Source organism: Pleurodeles waltl, chromosome 1_2, assembly GCF_031143425.1.
Source record: "Pleurodeles waltl isolate 20211129_DDA chromosome 1_2, aPleWal1.hap1.20221129, whole genome shotgun sequence".
NCBI classification, from domain to species: domain Eukaryota; kingdom Metazoa; phylum Chordata; class Amphibia; order Caudata; family Salamandridae; genus Pleurodeles; species Pleurodeles waltl.
Genome location: NC_090437.1, coordinates 68,549,862 through 68,564,617, shown reverse-complemented (window position 1 = coordinate 68,564,617; position 14,756 = coordinate 68,549,862). Strand labels below are relative to the sequence as shown.

The 14,756-nt window shown below is 42.6% G+C and overlaps 1 long non-coding RNA gene across 1 annotated transcript; it reads left to right on the top strand.

Moving 5' to 3' along the window:
• Positions 1-536: 536 nt before the first annotated feature.
• LOC138296953 (uncharacterized) lies at positions 537-8,234 on the top strand. The gene is made up of 3 exons (XR_011203921.1): positions 537-1,086; positions 3,118-4,651; positions 6,703-8,234. It is a non-coding gene; the product is annotated as an uncharacterized lncRNA (long non-coding RNA).
• Positions 8,235-14,756: the final 6,522 nt, after the last annotated feature.

The following is a 14,756-nucleotide window of genomic DNA, read 5'->3' as shown; positions in this document are numbered from 1 at the left end:
TATTGCAGTGCACCAGGAATGTGGCTTTGCATGTCTCTCATACCAACAAATAAAGAAATGGAGTACTGTCCTGCCATTTGATAAGTTTTGTTTTGACCAATGACTTTGTGTTTCACCACTGCGCATATTAGTTGCTCAATGTTCACCAGTAGCACATGGTATGTTTTGTTCAGTTTAGCCGCCTATGGGCTTTGACATGGCATTAGCCATTACTTTCTGTATTCAGTTGAGCCGCCTATGGGCTTTGACATTGCATTAGCCATTACATTCTGTATTCTGCCTATTGGCTTTGACATGCTGTATCCAGTCTAGCCGCATATAGGCTTTGACATTGCATTCCTATTGGCTTTGACATGATGTATTCAATTTAGCTGCCTATTGACTTTGACATGCTATTAGATATTCTGCCTATGGGCTTTGACATGATATTATATATTGCATTTTGTATTCAGCTCAGCTGCCTATTGGCTTTGACATGATATTATACATTGCATTTTGTATTCAGCTCAGCTGCCTATGGGCTTTGACATGATATTATACATTGCATTTTGTATTCAGCTTAGATGCCTATTGGCTTTGACATGACACTAGACATTGCATTTGATATTTAGGTTAGCTGCCTATTGCCTTTAACATGACATTGCATTTGGTATTTAGGTTAGCTGCCCATTGCCTTTAACGTGGAGTTAGACATTGCAGTTGAGAATCCAAGCTGTATTTTTCCAAGCTGTGTTTTTGCACCAGATGAACCAAGATGTTTTGCTCTCACAGTAGACTAGACCTGATAAGAGAGGGTACATGGGCGTTGTTTTTCCTCGCTTGAGCTTGGGAACAGGAGTAGTCTTGGAGACCTGGCCAGTCTCCAGAAGGCTTGCTCAGTTTCCCAGGTCTGAGAGGAGGGGGCACACCTTTGTAACGAATGTAACAGGCTGCAGAGAGTCAGATTTGAATCTGCCGGACCTCGTGCTGGAGCTTGGCGCCAGCTGCCAGCATCCCGTGTGGGTAGATGAAACTCTTTCTCGCGGCTGACAGGGGTCATCAGCTTGCAGACCTTAGAAAGATGTAGCTGTAAATAGTTCCTACACGGTGAAGTATTTGTTTTGCTTTGCATTCAATATCTTATAAATATAACCTGCTGTGTATATTGCAAACTGATATATTTTGTTTGATTAACGCGGACTGGAAAGCTACTAATTCGTCATTCATATAACAACAATAAAAGTCTTCTTTGACCTCAGAAGTGCATTTCTGTTGTGTTATGTTAGTGCTTAGAAACTAAATAAGAGGAAAGCACTACAATTGGTACCTGGAGTCGTGGGGTCGGTCATTAAGAGGTGATTAAAGGGTTTGACGAGTTAGTAGATTTCTAAGTGCACACTTTAAAAGTGTAATTGTTTTTTGTTGTTTGGAGAATTACAGAAATTGTTTTCTGTTTGGAGAATCACAGTAGCACGGCAGACCATGTCTGAGAATACATGTGTTGATGAACTGCCTGATGGTGCTAAGAAAAACTGTGAATTGTTTTCTGTTTGGGGAATTACAGAAGAAAATGCATGTGTAGCTAAAAGGCCTGATAATGTTTTGAGAAATAATTCCCGTTGTATATATGTAGAAAACGTGTGTTTTGGAAGTAATGATGACAGAAAGGTCTGGATACCTTTATCTGCTTACAGAGAAATGCAGGAGAAATGTAGGCAGTTGGAACATGAAAATAGGAATTTACGTGAGCAAATTAGCCCAACTGAAAGTTATAAAACTGCTGTTTTTGAAGAATCTTTCTTGTCCCATTCCAGTAAAGAGGGGGTTAAGACAGCTCCGAGCTGCACTGAGTTTTCGTGTGAGCCAGGGTTTTTGGCAGCCAAAATGCATTCCTTAGACCAGAATGTGATTTACGAGTTACCGTTGCAAAATGCACAAGTAAAACGAAGGATTTTAGAGCAAGACACCCCGAGTTTCATTAGCTTGTTTGATTTTTGGAAAAAGAATAGCTCTCATTTGAGTGAAATCCTAACACTTTTGTATATGGTCACTGTGAAAAATAATATGCAGCTGCGCGCGTGTGATTTGGCAAATTAAATAATGCAGACTTTAGGTTTCTGCGCAGTGCAAGAAGGAAATACTTATGTACATTTAAATCATGAACAAGGAAAGAAAATAGTGCCCCTAGCTAGAATCATACAATGGATCTGGTACTTGCAAGACAGGGCTAGAGTACCACAGATAAAAGAATTACCAATGAAGTTGTGTGCACCATTTGAATTCGTGTCTACTGAAGATAAAAAGCATGTTTGTTTTACTAATGATTCATTGACTGAAATGTTGTTTTCTGGCACCGTAGAAGGAACAGAGTTGTATAATGTGTGTCAGATTTTAAAGCAAGAGCTACGTGAGATGTGTCATTTTTATGCTGATTTTTGGTTCTTTGATAATGTTTTAGCCACATGGCTTGTACCTAACTGGTTCAATTACCTTGCAGATGTTAATGAGAAAAATTCAGAGAGAGAAGTGTACACCCAGAATTCTGCCTTAGTGGGGATGGCTAAGTGGGTGCCCCAGAAATGTGAACAGCTGAGAGAAAAAGCCACTTACAGGTGGGCAGAGATGAGAGAGATGCACATTCCCCTAGTTTTGATTAAAACTGTGCAGCACGCACAAAAGCAATCTGTCATGCAAGCAGTCACAGAGCAGTTGGGGAGAGGAACGTTACCAGAACAGAAATGGCAAATTGATCAGGTTTTAGGGAGAGTGATTGCTGCAAATTACCAAGGAAAAATCGAAATTATGCTGATACCTAGAAAAGAATCTGATTCATTCATACAAATTGGAGACAGAATGGCCCAAATTGACAAAAGTGCAGTGAATGGAGGTTTGGTAAAGAATGAGTCTGCCCCAGCCCTTCTGACAGTGCAAGAAAAGGGAAGCTGTGGCGCAGCAGATAAAAACCTCAGTCCAGATGTGTGGGCTGAAGCCCCAAGTGACCCTCCAGAACCTGCAGAGAATATAACAAAGGGCCCCAAAAACGTCCTGCTGATTATAAAACAGGGAAAGAAAGAGGAAGGATGCAGTTTAAATGAAAAATGTTATTTGCAAGGAAAGTCATACTTGTTTCTTTTGCAGATCCTACCACGTTTCGCCACTGTCCCTGAGTGTGCTGCGTGGTCCCCCTTCCGGTGTGTGCGTGTGGGGTCGGGGAAGGGACCGAATCCCCAACCTGAACCTGGCTGAGTAAAGTGCCAGCACCATGGATCCATTTTGCGCAAACTGCGCCTTCAGTTCAAGTTCAACTTGTTTGCTGTGTTTTTTTGTTTTTTCCCTCTCGTATGGAACTCTGACTTTTGCTTACCTTCCAGAAAACCTTTCAGGTGGACCGTGCACCTTTACATGAGCAGAACTCATGCCACATCAAATTGCTAACACTGTTGAATTAGAGACTCATTCAGAGTATAAAAATTGCCCAGTCTTTTCTATGTAGATGTATCTGATGTGAAAAGTTATGAGATCAATGTGTTAATTCACTTCTATTGCTTTACAGGGATTGCTTTGATATAATTTTTTTTTGTGCTGATGTTTTTTTTTGTTTGTTTGAAATATGAGATATGTGAAACAAAAATTCATTGGTCAAAGGGCGGAATGTCCTGCCATTTGATAAGTTTTGTTTTGACCAATGACTTTGTGTTTCACCACTGCGCATATTAGTTGCTCAATGTTCACCAGTAGCACATGGTATGTTTTGTTCAGTTTAGCCGCCTATGGGCTTTGACATGGCATTAGCCATTACTTTCTGTATTCAGTTGAGCCGCCTATGGGCTTTGACATTGCATTAGCCATTACATTCTGTATTCTGCCTATTGGCTTTGACATGCTGTATCCAGTCTAGCCGCTTATTGGCTTTGACATTGCATTCCTATTGGCTTTGACATGATGTATTCAATTTAGCTGCCTATTGACTTTGACATGCTATTAGATATTCTGCCTATGGGCTTTGACATGATATTATATATTGCATTTTGTATTCAGCTCAGCTGCCTATTGGCTTTGACATGATATTATACATTGCATTTTGTATTCAGCTCAGCTGCCTATGGGCTTTGACATGATATTATACATTGCATTTTGTATTCAGCTTAGATGCCTATTGGCTTTGACATGACACTAGACATTGCATTTGATATTTAGGTTAGCTGCCTATTGCCTTTAACATGACATTGCATTTGATATTTAGGTTAGCTGCCCATTGCCTTTAACGTGGAGTTAGACATTGCAGTTGAGAATCCAAGCTGTATTTTTCCAAGCTGTGTTTTTGCACCAGATGAACCAAGATGTTTTGCTCTCACAGTAGACTAGACCTGATAAGAGAGGGTACATGGGCGTTGTTTTTCCTCGCTTGAGCTTGGGAACAGGAGTAGTCTTGGAGACCTGGCCAGTCTCCAGAAGGCTTGCTCAGTTTCCCAGGTCTGAGAGGAGGGGGCACACCTTTGTAACGAATGTAACAGGCTGCAGAGAGTCAGATTCGAATCTGCCGGACCTCGTGCTGGAGCTTGGCGCCAGCTGCCAGCATCCCGTGTGGGTAGATGAAACTCTTTCTCGCGGCTGACAGGGGTCATCAGCTTGCAGACCTTAGAAAGATGTAGCTGTAAATAGTTCCTACACGGTGAAGTATTTGTTTTGCTTTGCATTCAATATCTTATAAATATAACCTGCTGTGTATATTGCAAACTGATATATTTTGTTTGATTAACGCGGACTGGAAAGCTACTAATTCGTCATTCATATAACAACAATAAAAGTCTTCTTTGACCTCAGAAGTGCATTTCTGTTGTGTTATGTTAGTGCTTAGAAACTAAATAAGAGGAAAGCACTACAATTGGTACCTGGAGTCGTGGGGTCGGTCATTAAGAGGTGATTAAAGGGTTTGACGAGTTAGTAGATTTCTAAGTGCACACTTTAAAAGTGTAATTGTTTTTTGTTGTTTGGAGAATTACAGAAATTGTTTTCTGTTTGGAGAATCACAGTAGCACGGCAGACCATGTCTGAGAATACATGTGTTGATGAACTGCCTGATGGTGCTAAGAAAAACTGTGAATTGTTTTCTGTTTGGGGAATTACAGAAGAAAATGCATGTGTAGCTAAAAGGCCTGATAATGTTTTGAGAAATAATTCCCGTTGTATATATGTAGAAAACGTGTGTTTTGGAAGTAATGATGACAGAAAGGTCTGGATACCTTTATCTGCTTACAGAGAAATGCAGGAGAAATGTAGGCAGTTGGAACATGAAAATAGGAATTTACGTGAGCAAATTAGCCCAACTGAAAGTTATAAAACTGCTGTTTTTGAAGAATCTTTCTTGTCCCATTCCAGTAATGAGGGGGTTAAGACAGCTCCGAGCTGCACTGAGTTTTCGTGTGAGCCAGGGTTTTTGGCAGCCAAAATGCATTCCTTAACTGATAACAGGGACGTGAGAGACCAGAATGTGATTTACGAGTTACCGTTGCAAAATGCACAAGTAAAACGAAGGATTTTAGAGCAAGACACCCCGAGTTTCATTAGCTTGTTTGATTTTTGGAAAAAGAATAGCTCTCATTTGAGTGAAATCCTAACACTTTTGTATATGGTCACTGTGAAAAATAATATGCAGCTGCGCGCGTGTGATTTGGCAAATTAAATAATGCAGACTTTAGGTTTCTGCGCAGTGCAAGAAGGAAATACTTATGTACATTTAAATCATGAACAAGGAAAGAAAATAGTGCCCCTAGCTAGAATCATACAATGGATCTGGTACTTGCAAGACAGGGCTAGAGTACCACAGATAAAAGAATTACCAATGAAGTTGTGTGCACCATTTGAATTCGTGTCTACTGAAGATAAAAAGCATGTTTGTTTTACTAATGATTCATTGACTGAAATGTTGTTTTCTGGCACCGTAGAAGGAACAGAGTTGTATAATGTGTGTCAGATTTTAAAGCAAGAGCTACGTGAGATGTGTCATTTTTATGCTGATTTTTGGTTCTTTGATAATGTTTTAGCCACATGGCTTGTACCTAACTGGTTCAATTACCTTGCAGATGTTAATGAGAAAAATTCAGAGAGAGAAGTGTACACCCAGAATTCTGCCTTAGTGGGGATGGCTAAGTGGGTGCCCCAGAAATGTGAACAGCTGAGAGAAAAAGCCACTTACAGGTGGGCAGAGATGAGAGAGATGCACATTCCCCTAGTTTTGATTAAAACTGTGCAGCACGCACAAAAGCAATCTGTCATGCAAGCAGTCACAGAGCAGTTGGGGAGAGGAACGTTACCAGAACAGAAATGGCAAATTGATCAGGTTTTAGGGAGAGTGATTGCTGCAAATTACCAAGGAAAAATCGAAATTATGCTGATACCTAGAAAAGAATCTGATTCATTCATACACATTGGAGACAGAATGGCCCAAATTGACAAAAGTGCAGTGAATAGAGGTTTGGTAAAGAATGAGTCTGCCCCAGCCCTTCTGACAGTGCAAGAAAAGGGAAGCTGTGGCGCAGCAGATAAAAACCTCAGTCCAGATGTGTGGGCTGAAGCCCCAAGTGACCCTCCAGAACCTGCAGAGAATATAACAAAGGGCCCCAAAAACGTCCTGCTGATTATAAAACAGGGAAAGAAGAGGAAGGATGCAGTTTAAATGAAAAATGTTATTTGCAAGGAAAGTCATACTTGTTTCTTTTGCAGATCCTACCACGTTTCGCCACTGTCCCTGAGTGTGCTGCGTGGTCCCCCTTCCGGTGTGTGCGTGTGGGGTCGGGGAAGGGACCGAATCCCCAACCTGAACCTGGCTGAGTAAAGTGCCAGCACCATGGATCCATTTTGCGCAAACTGCGCCTTCAGTTCAAGTTCAACTTGTTTGCTGTGTTTTTTTGTTTTTTCCCTCTCGTATGGAACTCTGACTTTTGCTTACCTTCCAGAAAACCTTTCAGGTGGACCGTGCACCTTTACATGAGCAGAACTCATGCCACATCAAATTGCTAACACTGTTGAATTAGAGACTCATTCAGAGTATAAAAATTGCCCAGTCTTTTCTATGTAGATGTATCTGATGTGAAAAGTTATGAGATCAATGTGTTAATTCACTTCTATTGCTTTACAGGGATTGCTTTGATATAATTTTTTTTTGTGCTGATGTTTTTTTTTGTTTGTTTGAAATATGAGATATGTGAAACAAAAATTCATTGGTCAAAGGGCGGAATGTCCTGCCATTTGATAAGTTTTGTTTTGACCAATGACTTTGTGTTTCACCACTGCGCATATTAGTTGCTCAATGTTCACCAGTAGCACATGGTATGTTTTGTTCAGTTTAGCCGCCTATGGGCTTTGACATGGCATTAGCCATTACTTTCTGTATTCAGTTGAGCCGCCTATGGGCTTTGACATTGCATTAGCCATTACATTCTGTATTCTGCCTATTGGCTTTGACATGCTGTATCCAGTCTAGCCGCTTATTGGCTTTGACATTGCATTCCTATTGGCTTTGACATGATGTATTCAATTTAGCTGCCTATTGACTTTGACATGCTATTAGATATTCTGCCTATGGGCTTTGACATGATATTATATATTGCATTTTGTATTCAGCTCAGCTGCCTATTGGCTTTGACATGATATTATACATTGCATTTTGTATTCAGCTCAGCTGCCTATGGGCTTTGACATGATATTATACATTGCATTTTGTATTCAGCTTAGATGCCTATTGGCTTTGACATGACACTAGACATTGCATTTGATATTTAGGTTAGCTGCCTATTGCCTTTAACATGACATTGCATTTGATATTTAGGTTAGCTGCCCATTGCCTTTAACGTGGAGTTAGACATTGCAGTTGAGAATCCAAGCTGTATTTTTCCAAGCTGTGTTTTTGCACCAGATGAACCAAGATGTTTTGCTCTCACAGTAGACTAGACCTGATAAGAGAGGGTACATGGGCGTTGTTTTTCCTCGCTTGAGCTTGGGAACAGGAGTAGTCTTGGAGACCTGGCCAGTCTCCAGAAGGCTTGCTCAGTTTCCCAGGTCTGAGAGGAGGGGGCACACCTTTGTAACGAATGTAACAGGCTGCAGAGAGTCAGATTCGAATCTGCCGGACCTCGTGCTGGAGCTTGGCGCCAGCTGCCAGCATCCCGTGTGGGTAGATGAAACTCTTTCTCGCGGCTGACAGGGGTCATCAGCTTGCAGACCTTAGAAAGATGTAGCTGTAAATAGTTCCTACACGGTGAAGTATTTGTTTTGCTTTGCATTCAATATCTTATAAATATAACCTGCTGTGTATATTGCAAACTGATATATTTTGTTTGATTAACGCGGACTGGAAAGCTACTAATTCGTCATTCATATAACAACAATAAAAGTCTTCTTTGACCTCAGAAGTGCATTTCTGTTGTGTTATGTTAGTGCTTAGAAACTAAATAAGAGGAAAGCACTACATGTACCTCCCCCTCCAAGCACGGCACCAGCACAACCATCCATTAGTAGCACACAGACAACCCCTACTGCAGTGATAGACAATGCAGAATTCCAACAGATGAGACGTCACATGCAACGGATGTTGTGCAGGATGGACAGGCTGCAGCAGGAGGTGTCCCGCAATAGCAGGAGACTGCATGGGATAAAGAAGATCCTGCGGAGGGCAAACTTGTGACTTTGTGACCCTCAGCCATGATTCCCTCCCATACCTCCTCTTTCCTGGTTCTTATATTTAGTGGGTTTAGGGGCTTAGTGTTAGGTTAGAATAGGCTGTTGGTTTAGTTAGTGTTAGTGGGTTGGGGGGTGGAGGGGTTTATATTATTGCATGTGTTTTTTTGTGGGTGGGTGGGGGATGATGTTGGGATTTATTTGTATAAAAATAAAAGAAAATACTAAAAAAATACATATATAAAAAAAAAAATATATATATATATATATTTGTTTAGGATAAGATAGTATGTGTTTAGGTTAGTATATTTTGTCCTACATGTGTCCCATCATATAAGGGTGTGGGGGGTTGATGTTTAGAGTGTTTAGTTAAATATGATAGGTAAGTTTAGCTTATGGTAGTTAGGGCCAGTTGTGGGGAATGTGTAGTTAGGATAGGTTAGGTTAGTTAAGGTGTTTCTCCTAGTTTTATTATCCTTTTTTACTGTTAAATAAATATTTAGGTACTACTTTACAGTATGTGTCATATGCGTGGGGATCAGGGCCTTGGCATGGGTGAACAGTATCAATTTAGTATTTGCATTTGTGTACCATCCTGCATCCGAATCCCATTATTGACATGGTTATTCACAATTCCTAATGTGCAGTCATATTGGCAGCTACACCACAGCTACTTCTCAATGCCACTGCCATCCATTGCACCCACCACTCAAGGTAACTATGGTTCCCAATGTGTTGTGAAGTTTGGATGTGTGTTTTAAATCTGTCATCGTTTGAGACCTGACTTGGAATCTTGGCCACTGTGGCACGTCTGCCTGCAGCCTGATGTTCATGTTAAACCTGAAAAGCTGAATGATGTTTTAATCTTATGTAGTATTGTATACATAACTCACACTGATCATTTCTTAAATTGTACTCCCAGGTTACATAAATCTTGAACACATTGATTTCAGCTTAAGCATCCCTTGAAGCAGACTTTTTCAGTCCAACGCAGCATTATACTGTTAGTTCTCAATTTACCCCGGAAATAAGCCTCAGAAAGCACAGATGAAGATACAATCCAGACCCCAGTGCATAGTTATCAGCCCACAATCTTTCAAGGCAGTTGTATTGACATTCTGTGGCCATTGACATGTGACATACATCACTAATCTCCAACACAGTTGATGTGTTACATTATGCAGAGACAAAGTGGTTGTGTAAGTGCTATTTATTTGAAAGTGCTGTAGTGCAATATTTACATAGTCCAGGATTTGGAGTCCATTGGAGTGTGACGCCTTCTACTGTGATGCTACACAAGTGCAATGGGACATGTCATTGGACATGCTGGGGTGAAGTGTCATACAGTGCAGAAGAACATGAATTGCCAATGAGGTAGTGAGAGACAATCACAGAGCATAGGGTCAAGGTAAACAGTGTGCTGGAGAACAGTGCATGTGAGCAGCTATTGCAAGACTGGCACAGGACCTAGGATATCAGTGCCCATGTGGCATAGACTTGTGCTACCGGGTACTCTTACGGGTGAAGGTGATCTGTTCCACGTCTTCATCTTCTGATGTGTGTGTCGTCTCCTCTGCCCTTGGTGGTGGTGGGTTTGACGGGGCAACACACACTTCGGTGTTTGAAGACGTGGAGTCAGAAATCCCAGTAGTTGCCAACTGTGGGGCTATTAAGGGCAGTACTGCAGCAAGGAGGAGCTGCTGGTTCTCAAGTATAGCAGCTACATCACTGTGGTAGGCAGCCAGGTCGGCCCTGAGGGGGTCATGATTGCATTCATGCATGCAGTGAAAGGTTTGGGGTGCGAGGTGTTGTGGCAACTCCTTTACTGCAGTGGTGAATTCCTTTACACTTTGTTGTAGTCCTTGCAGGATGGATGTTAGCGCTTGCATGGCTGCTACCTGTTCTCCAGATGACATCATGCACGAACGCATCCCCTCAAGGCTGGCTGCCATATTTTGCATCCCCACCCACACCTCCTTGGCAAGCTCCTGCTGTACTTCAACTACAGTCCTCTCAAAGGTGGTACCAGTGTCCTCAGAGTCCTCAGCTGGGTTGGAGCTGGCAGGTCGTACAATTGGGGTGGTGGGTGGGTCCTCTGTGATGGCTACTACTTCTGTCCTCCTCCTTGCCACTGAAGGTGGGATCTGGAGAGCTCCAAGGACATCTTGGAGGGTCTGCTGGCTAAATGTTTGTCAGCTCGTCATTCATGTCATCAGGGAAGTCCAGGACAGGCACATCCCCAGGAGAGCCTTCGTCCTCTGCAGTGAGATATTGTACAATTAGTGTGTCTGTGTTGTGGTGTTTGTGATGTGAGTTTCCTGACTTCCTATTAGTTGCACATTGTGATCTTGGTTCCTGTTCATTGTTACTGTCATCAATATTAGCATTCTCCCAGGCCTATGCCCCACCTGCATGTCACATGTAGTGTGGGCAGTTTGGGGAAATGTCTGGTCACATCCTCTAGGTGTAGGTTCTGCCCAAATTGTATGTTGCCACCTTCTTGTCCTACTCAACCCTCCCTCTACTTCCATTATCTTGGTGTGGCCTTGCACTGGCTGTGGGTGTTCTGATGGCACTTGCACCACACTTAACAATCTGGAACTGACCCAGTCTCTGATATTTCACATCCACTGATATGTTGCTGAGACCTAGCATATACTTTGTATAGCATTGGCATGGCACAATACGGGTGTCAGCATTGATAGTGTGTACTGCTGATGCTGGGGAATGTGTGCTACATTGGATTGTACTGATGGTCCTAGCATTGTTCCATTTCCTCCTATGACTGTGTGGGTGTGTTTCACTAGCTAGAAACATATGTCCTCCCCCTCAATGCTGATGTCTTAGCACTATGACACTTGAGATGTTGCGTGGTGGCATTACAGCTATTGTGACACAGGCACAGGGTAGACCCTGATATGTGCACCATGGGTATGACATTACTGCTGTGTACCTCATAATGTTAAATACAATACCTGATGTTTGTAGCGCCTATAGACATTAGAATTTGACAGGATTTGCACATTTTTATTAATTACAGGGGACTGATAACGTTGTCATCCTGAACCCTCTATTTTGGGTGTGTTTGATCCATGGGCACGTAACTGCCATTGGCTATTTGACCTGCACACACAGCAGAGGTGGTAGTGGCAACTGTTGTCAATGGTAAATACCACTTGCGGATATGGCCTGAGACTGGAAATTGAGCCCTAGTTCATGTAGCGACAATACCAGCTGTCATGTGACAACAGGCTAGTTTTACGTTGTACCCTACTCTCCTGGACTGGCTTTGCCTTTCCAACATCCTTGGCCCCATGCAAAGGTTGTTGGTGTAGTGTTGTGCTGTGCCCCAAGTTTCCCCTGCACAGCCCATGCACCCGTGCCGTGTCCCTTTGCCCTTTCCACTACCTGATTATCATAGCTGACATGCAGTGTGTAGTAGGTATGTCCCCCCTGCTTACAGTTAACAATTAGGCATTTTTGTTCCCCATGCCACTTACCCTGCATCTGTGTTGTATCCTGGTACTCTGCGCTGTCCTTTCCTTGAATCCCTGTGACGATCTCCTCTGGGATGACTGCTGCCACCATCTCCTCCATGTGGTCCAGGGCCTCTTGCGGTGCTGGACTCCCCCCTCCAGACTGCAGTGCTGCCTTCCTGTTCCTTGCCATCTTTTCCTTGGTCCTGCACTTGCAGTCATGTCAGCGTTTCTTGCAGTCGGTGAATGTTCTCAGTACTTCTGCCACACTGTTGATCTTTTCGACAATTTGTTGCCAAATTGCCTCTCTCCTCCCAATTGGCAATTTAGAGGTGACAAAAAGTTGATGCTGGTGTTCCGTCACCTCTTTCATGCTCCTCTGCACTGAACCAACACTTCCTTTTCTTCTTCTCCCTCTCCTGGGTCTTGTGTGGGTCCTCATGGCTGGTTCCTGGTAGGTTGTCATATTCCTGGGGTCTCTCATGGCTTCTGGGATCTATTTTGGGGCTCCTTTGCACATTTTGCTGTGTTTGCACCGCTTTTTGACGCTATTGCGGCAAAAACAAAAAGCGTATTCGGTTTGCGACATAGTAAACCGGATTAAAGTCATTTTTGCCACGTTAACGTCGTTTTTCTTTACGACGTGGTGCATTGGTTTGAGTAAAAATAAATGACTCTAACCCGTGGTTTAAACAGCCGGGCATCAAAGTATAAATTTGACGCCCGAGTGGCGCAAGGAAATGGCGTTTAACTTTTTGACGCAAAACTGCATCGGCACAGTTTTGTGTCAAAAAGTATACATATGGCCCTTAGGGCCTTATGTATACTTTTTGGTGCAAAACTGCACTAAAGCAGTTTTGCACTAAAAAGTTTTGCACAGGCTTTCACCATTTTTTAGCGCCAGCTGGGCACCATATTTATGGAATGGTGCAAGCCGGTGCAAAGGGTAGGCTAGCGTAAAAAAAAATGACGTTAGGCAGGTTAGAGTCAAAATAAATTACTCTAACCAGATTAGCGTCATTTTTTAAAGCTCAGGGACATATTTATACTCTGTTTGCACTGAATTAGCGTAATTTTGTTTACTCTAATTCAGTGCAAAACTAATTCCATAGTTATACTTTGGTACTAGACCCATCTAGCGCCAAATTTATGGAGTTAAAGTCATTTTTTGGAAGTGGAAACCTACCTTGCCTTAATGAGATGCAAGGTAGGCGTTCCCGTGCAAAAAATGACACTATGGCCTTAAAGCCATATTTATACTCCCATGCAAAAATGGTGCAAGGGAGGGAGGAGGGGTCAAAAAATGGTGCAAAGCTTGCTTTGCCCCATTTTTTAAAGCCTGGGTCAGGGCAGGCGTTAGGGGACCTGTGGGCCTATTTCCATGGTAGAACACCATGGAATAAGCCCACAGGTGCCCTCCCCAGTCCCCAGGGGCACCCCCACCCACACCAGAGGGACTGCGGAGGATGGGGGACCCCATCCCAGGTAAGTACAGGTAAGATTGCGTTTTATTTTTGAAAGTGCCATAGGGGGCCCTGAAATGGGCCCCCATACATGGCACAGGGTGCAATGGCCATGCCCAGGGGACCCTTGTCCTCTGTGCTGGCCATTGGGGTGGTGGGCATGACTCCTGCCTTTTCTAAGGCAGGAGTCATGTGGCATGGTAGGGTTAGCACCATAAAATTACGCTAATAGAGTCATTTATTTTTTACTCTAACCTGCCTAAAGTCATTTTTTGGTGCTAAACCCCCTTTTTCTATACCGCCAGCCCCACCCGACTAAAGTCATTTTTTTTTACTCTAGCCTACCCTTTGCACTGGCTTGCACCATTCCATAAATATGTTGCCCGGCTGCTGCACAGAAATGGTGCAAGCCGGTGCTAAACTTTTTGGTGCAAAAAGTATAAATAAGGGCCAATATTTTGTACGTTTGCGCCACCTTTGCGTCAAAAAATGACGTTAATGCAGTGCAAAAAAAGTATAAATCAGGGCCTTGGCGCTAGCACCGAAGTATAAATATGGAGTTAAAAATTAGAGTAAAATAAATTACGCGAATTTGTTGCAAACAGAGTATAAATATGCCCCAGAGTATAAATATGCCCCTAAATATGGCGTTAAGGCCATAGAGTCATTTTTTGCACGGGAACACCTACCTTGCATCTCATTAAGGCAAGGTAGGTCTCCACCTCCAAAAAATGACTTTAACTACATAAATTTGGCGCTAGACGGGTCTAGCACCAAAATATAAATATGGAGTTGGTTTTGCACTGAATTAGAGTAAAAAAAATTACGCTAATTCAGTGCAAACAGAGTATAAATATGCCCCGTAGGCCCATATTTATACTTGGTTTGTGTTGAATTGGCGTCATTTTTTTTTATGCTAATTCTGCGCAAACCTATCTCCATATTTATACTTTGGCGCTAGACACTTCTAGCGCCAAAGTAATGGAGTTTACGTTGTTTTCTGGAGGGGAAAACCTAACTTGAGTCAATGAGATGCAAGGTATGCGTTCCCGTCCAGAAAAGGATGATATGGCCTTTGCCCCATATTTATCCCCCAGTGCTAAAATCCAGCACAGGGGGATGGGAGCCTTAAATACTGGTGCTAAGCTTGCTTAGCGCCATT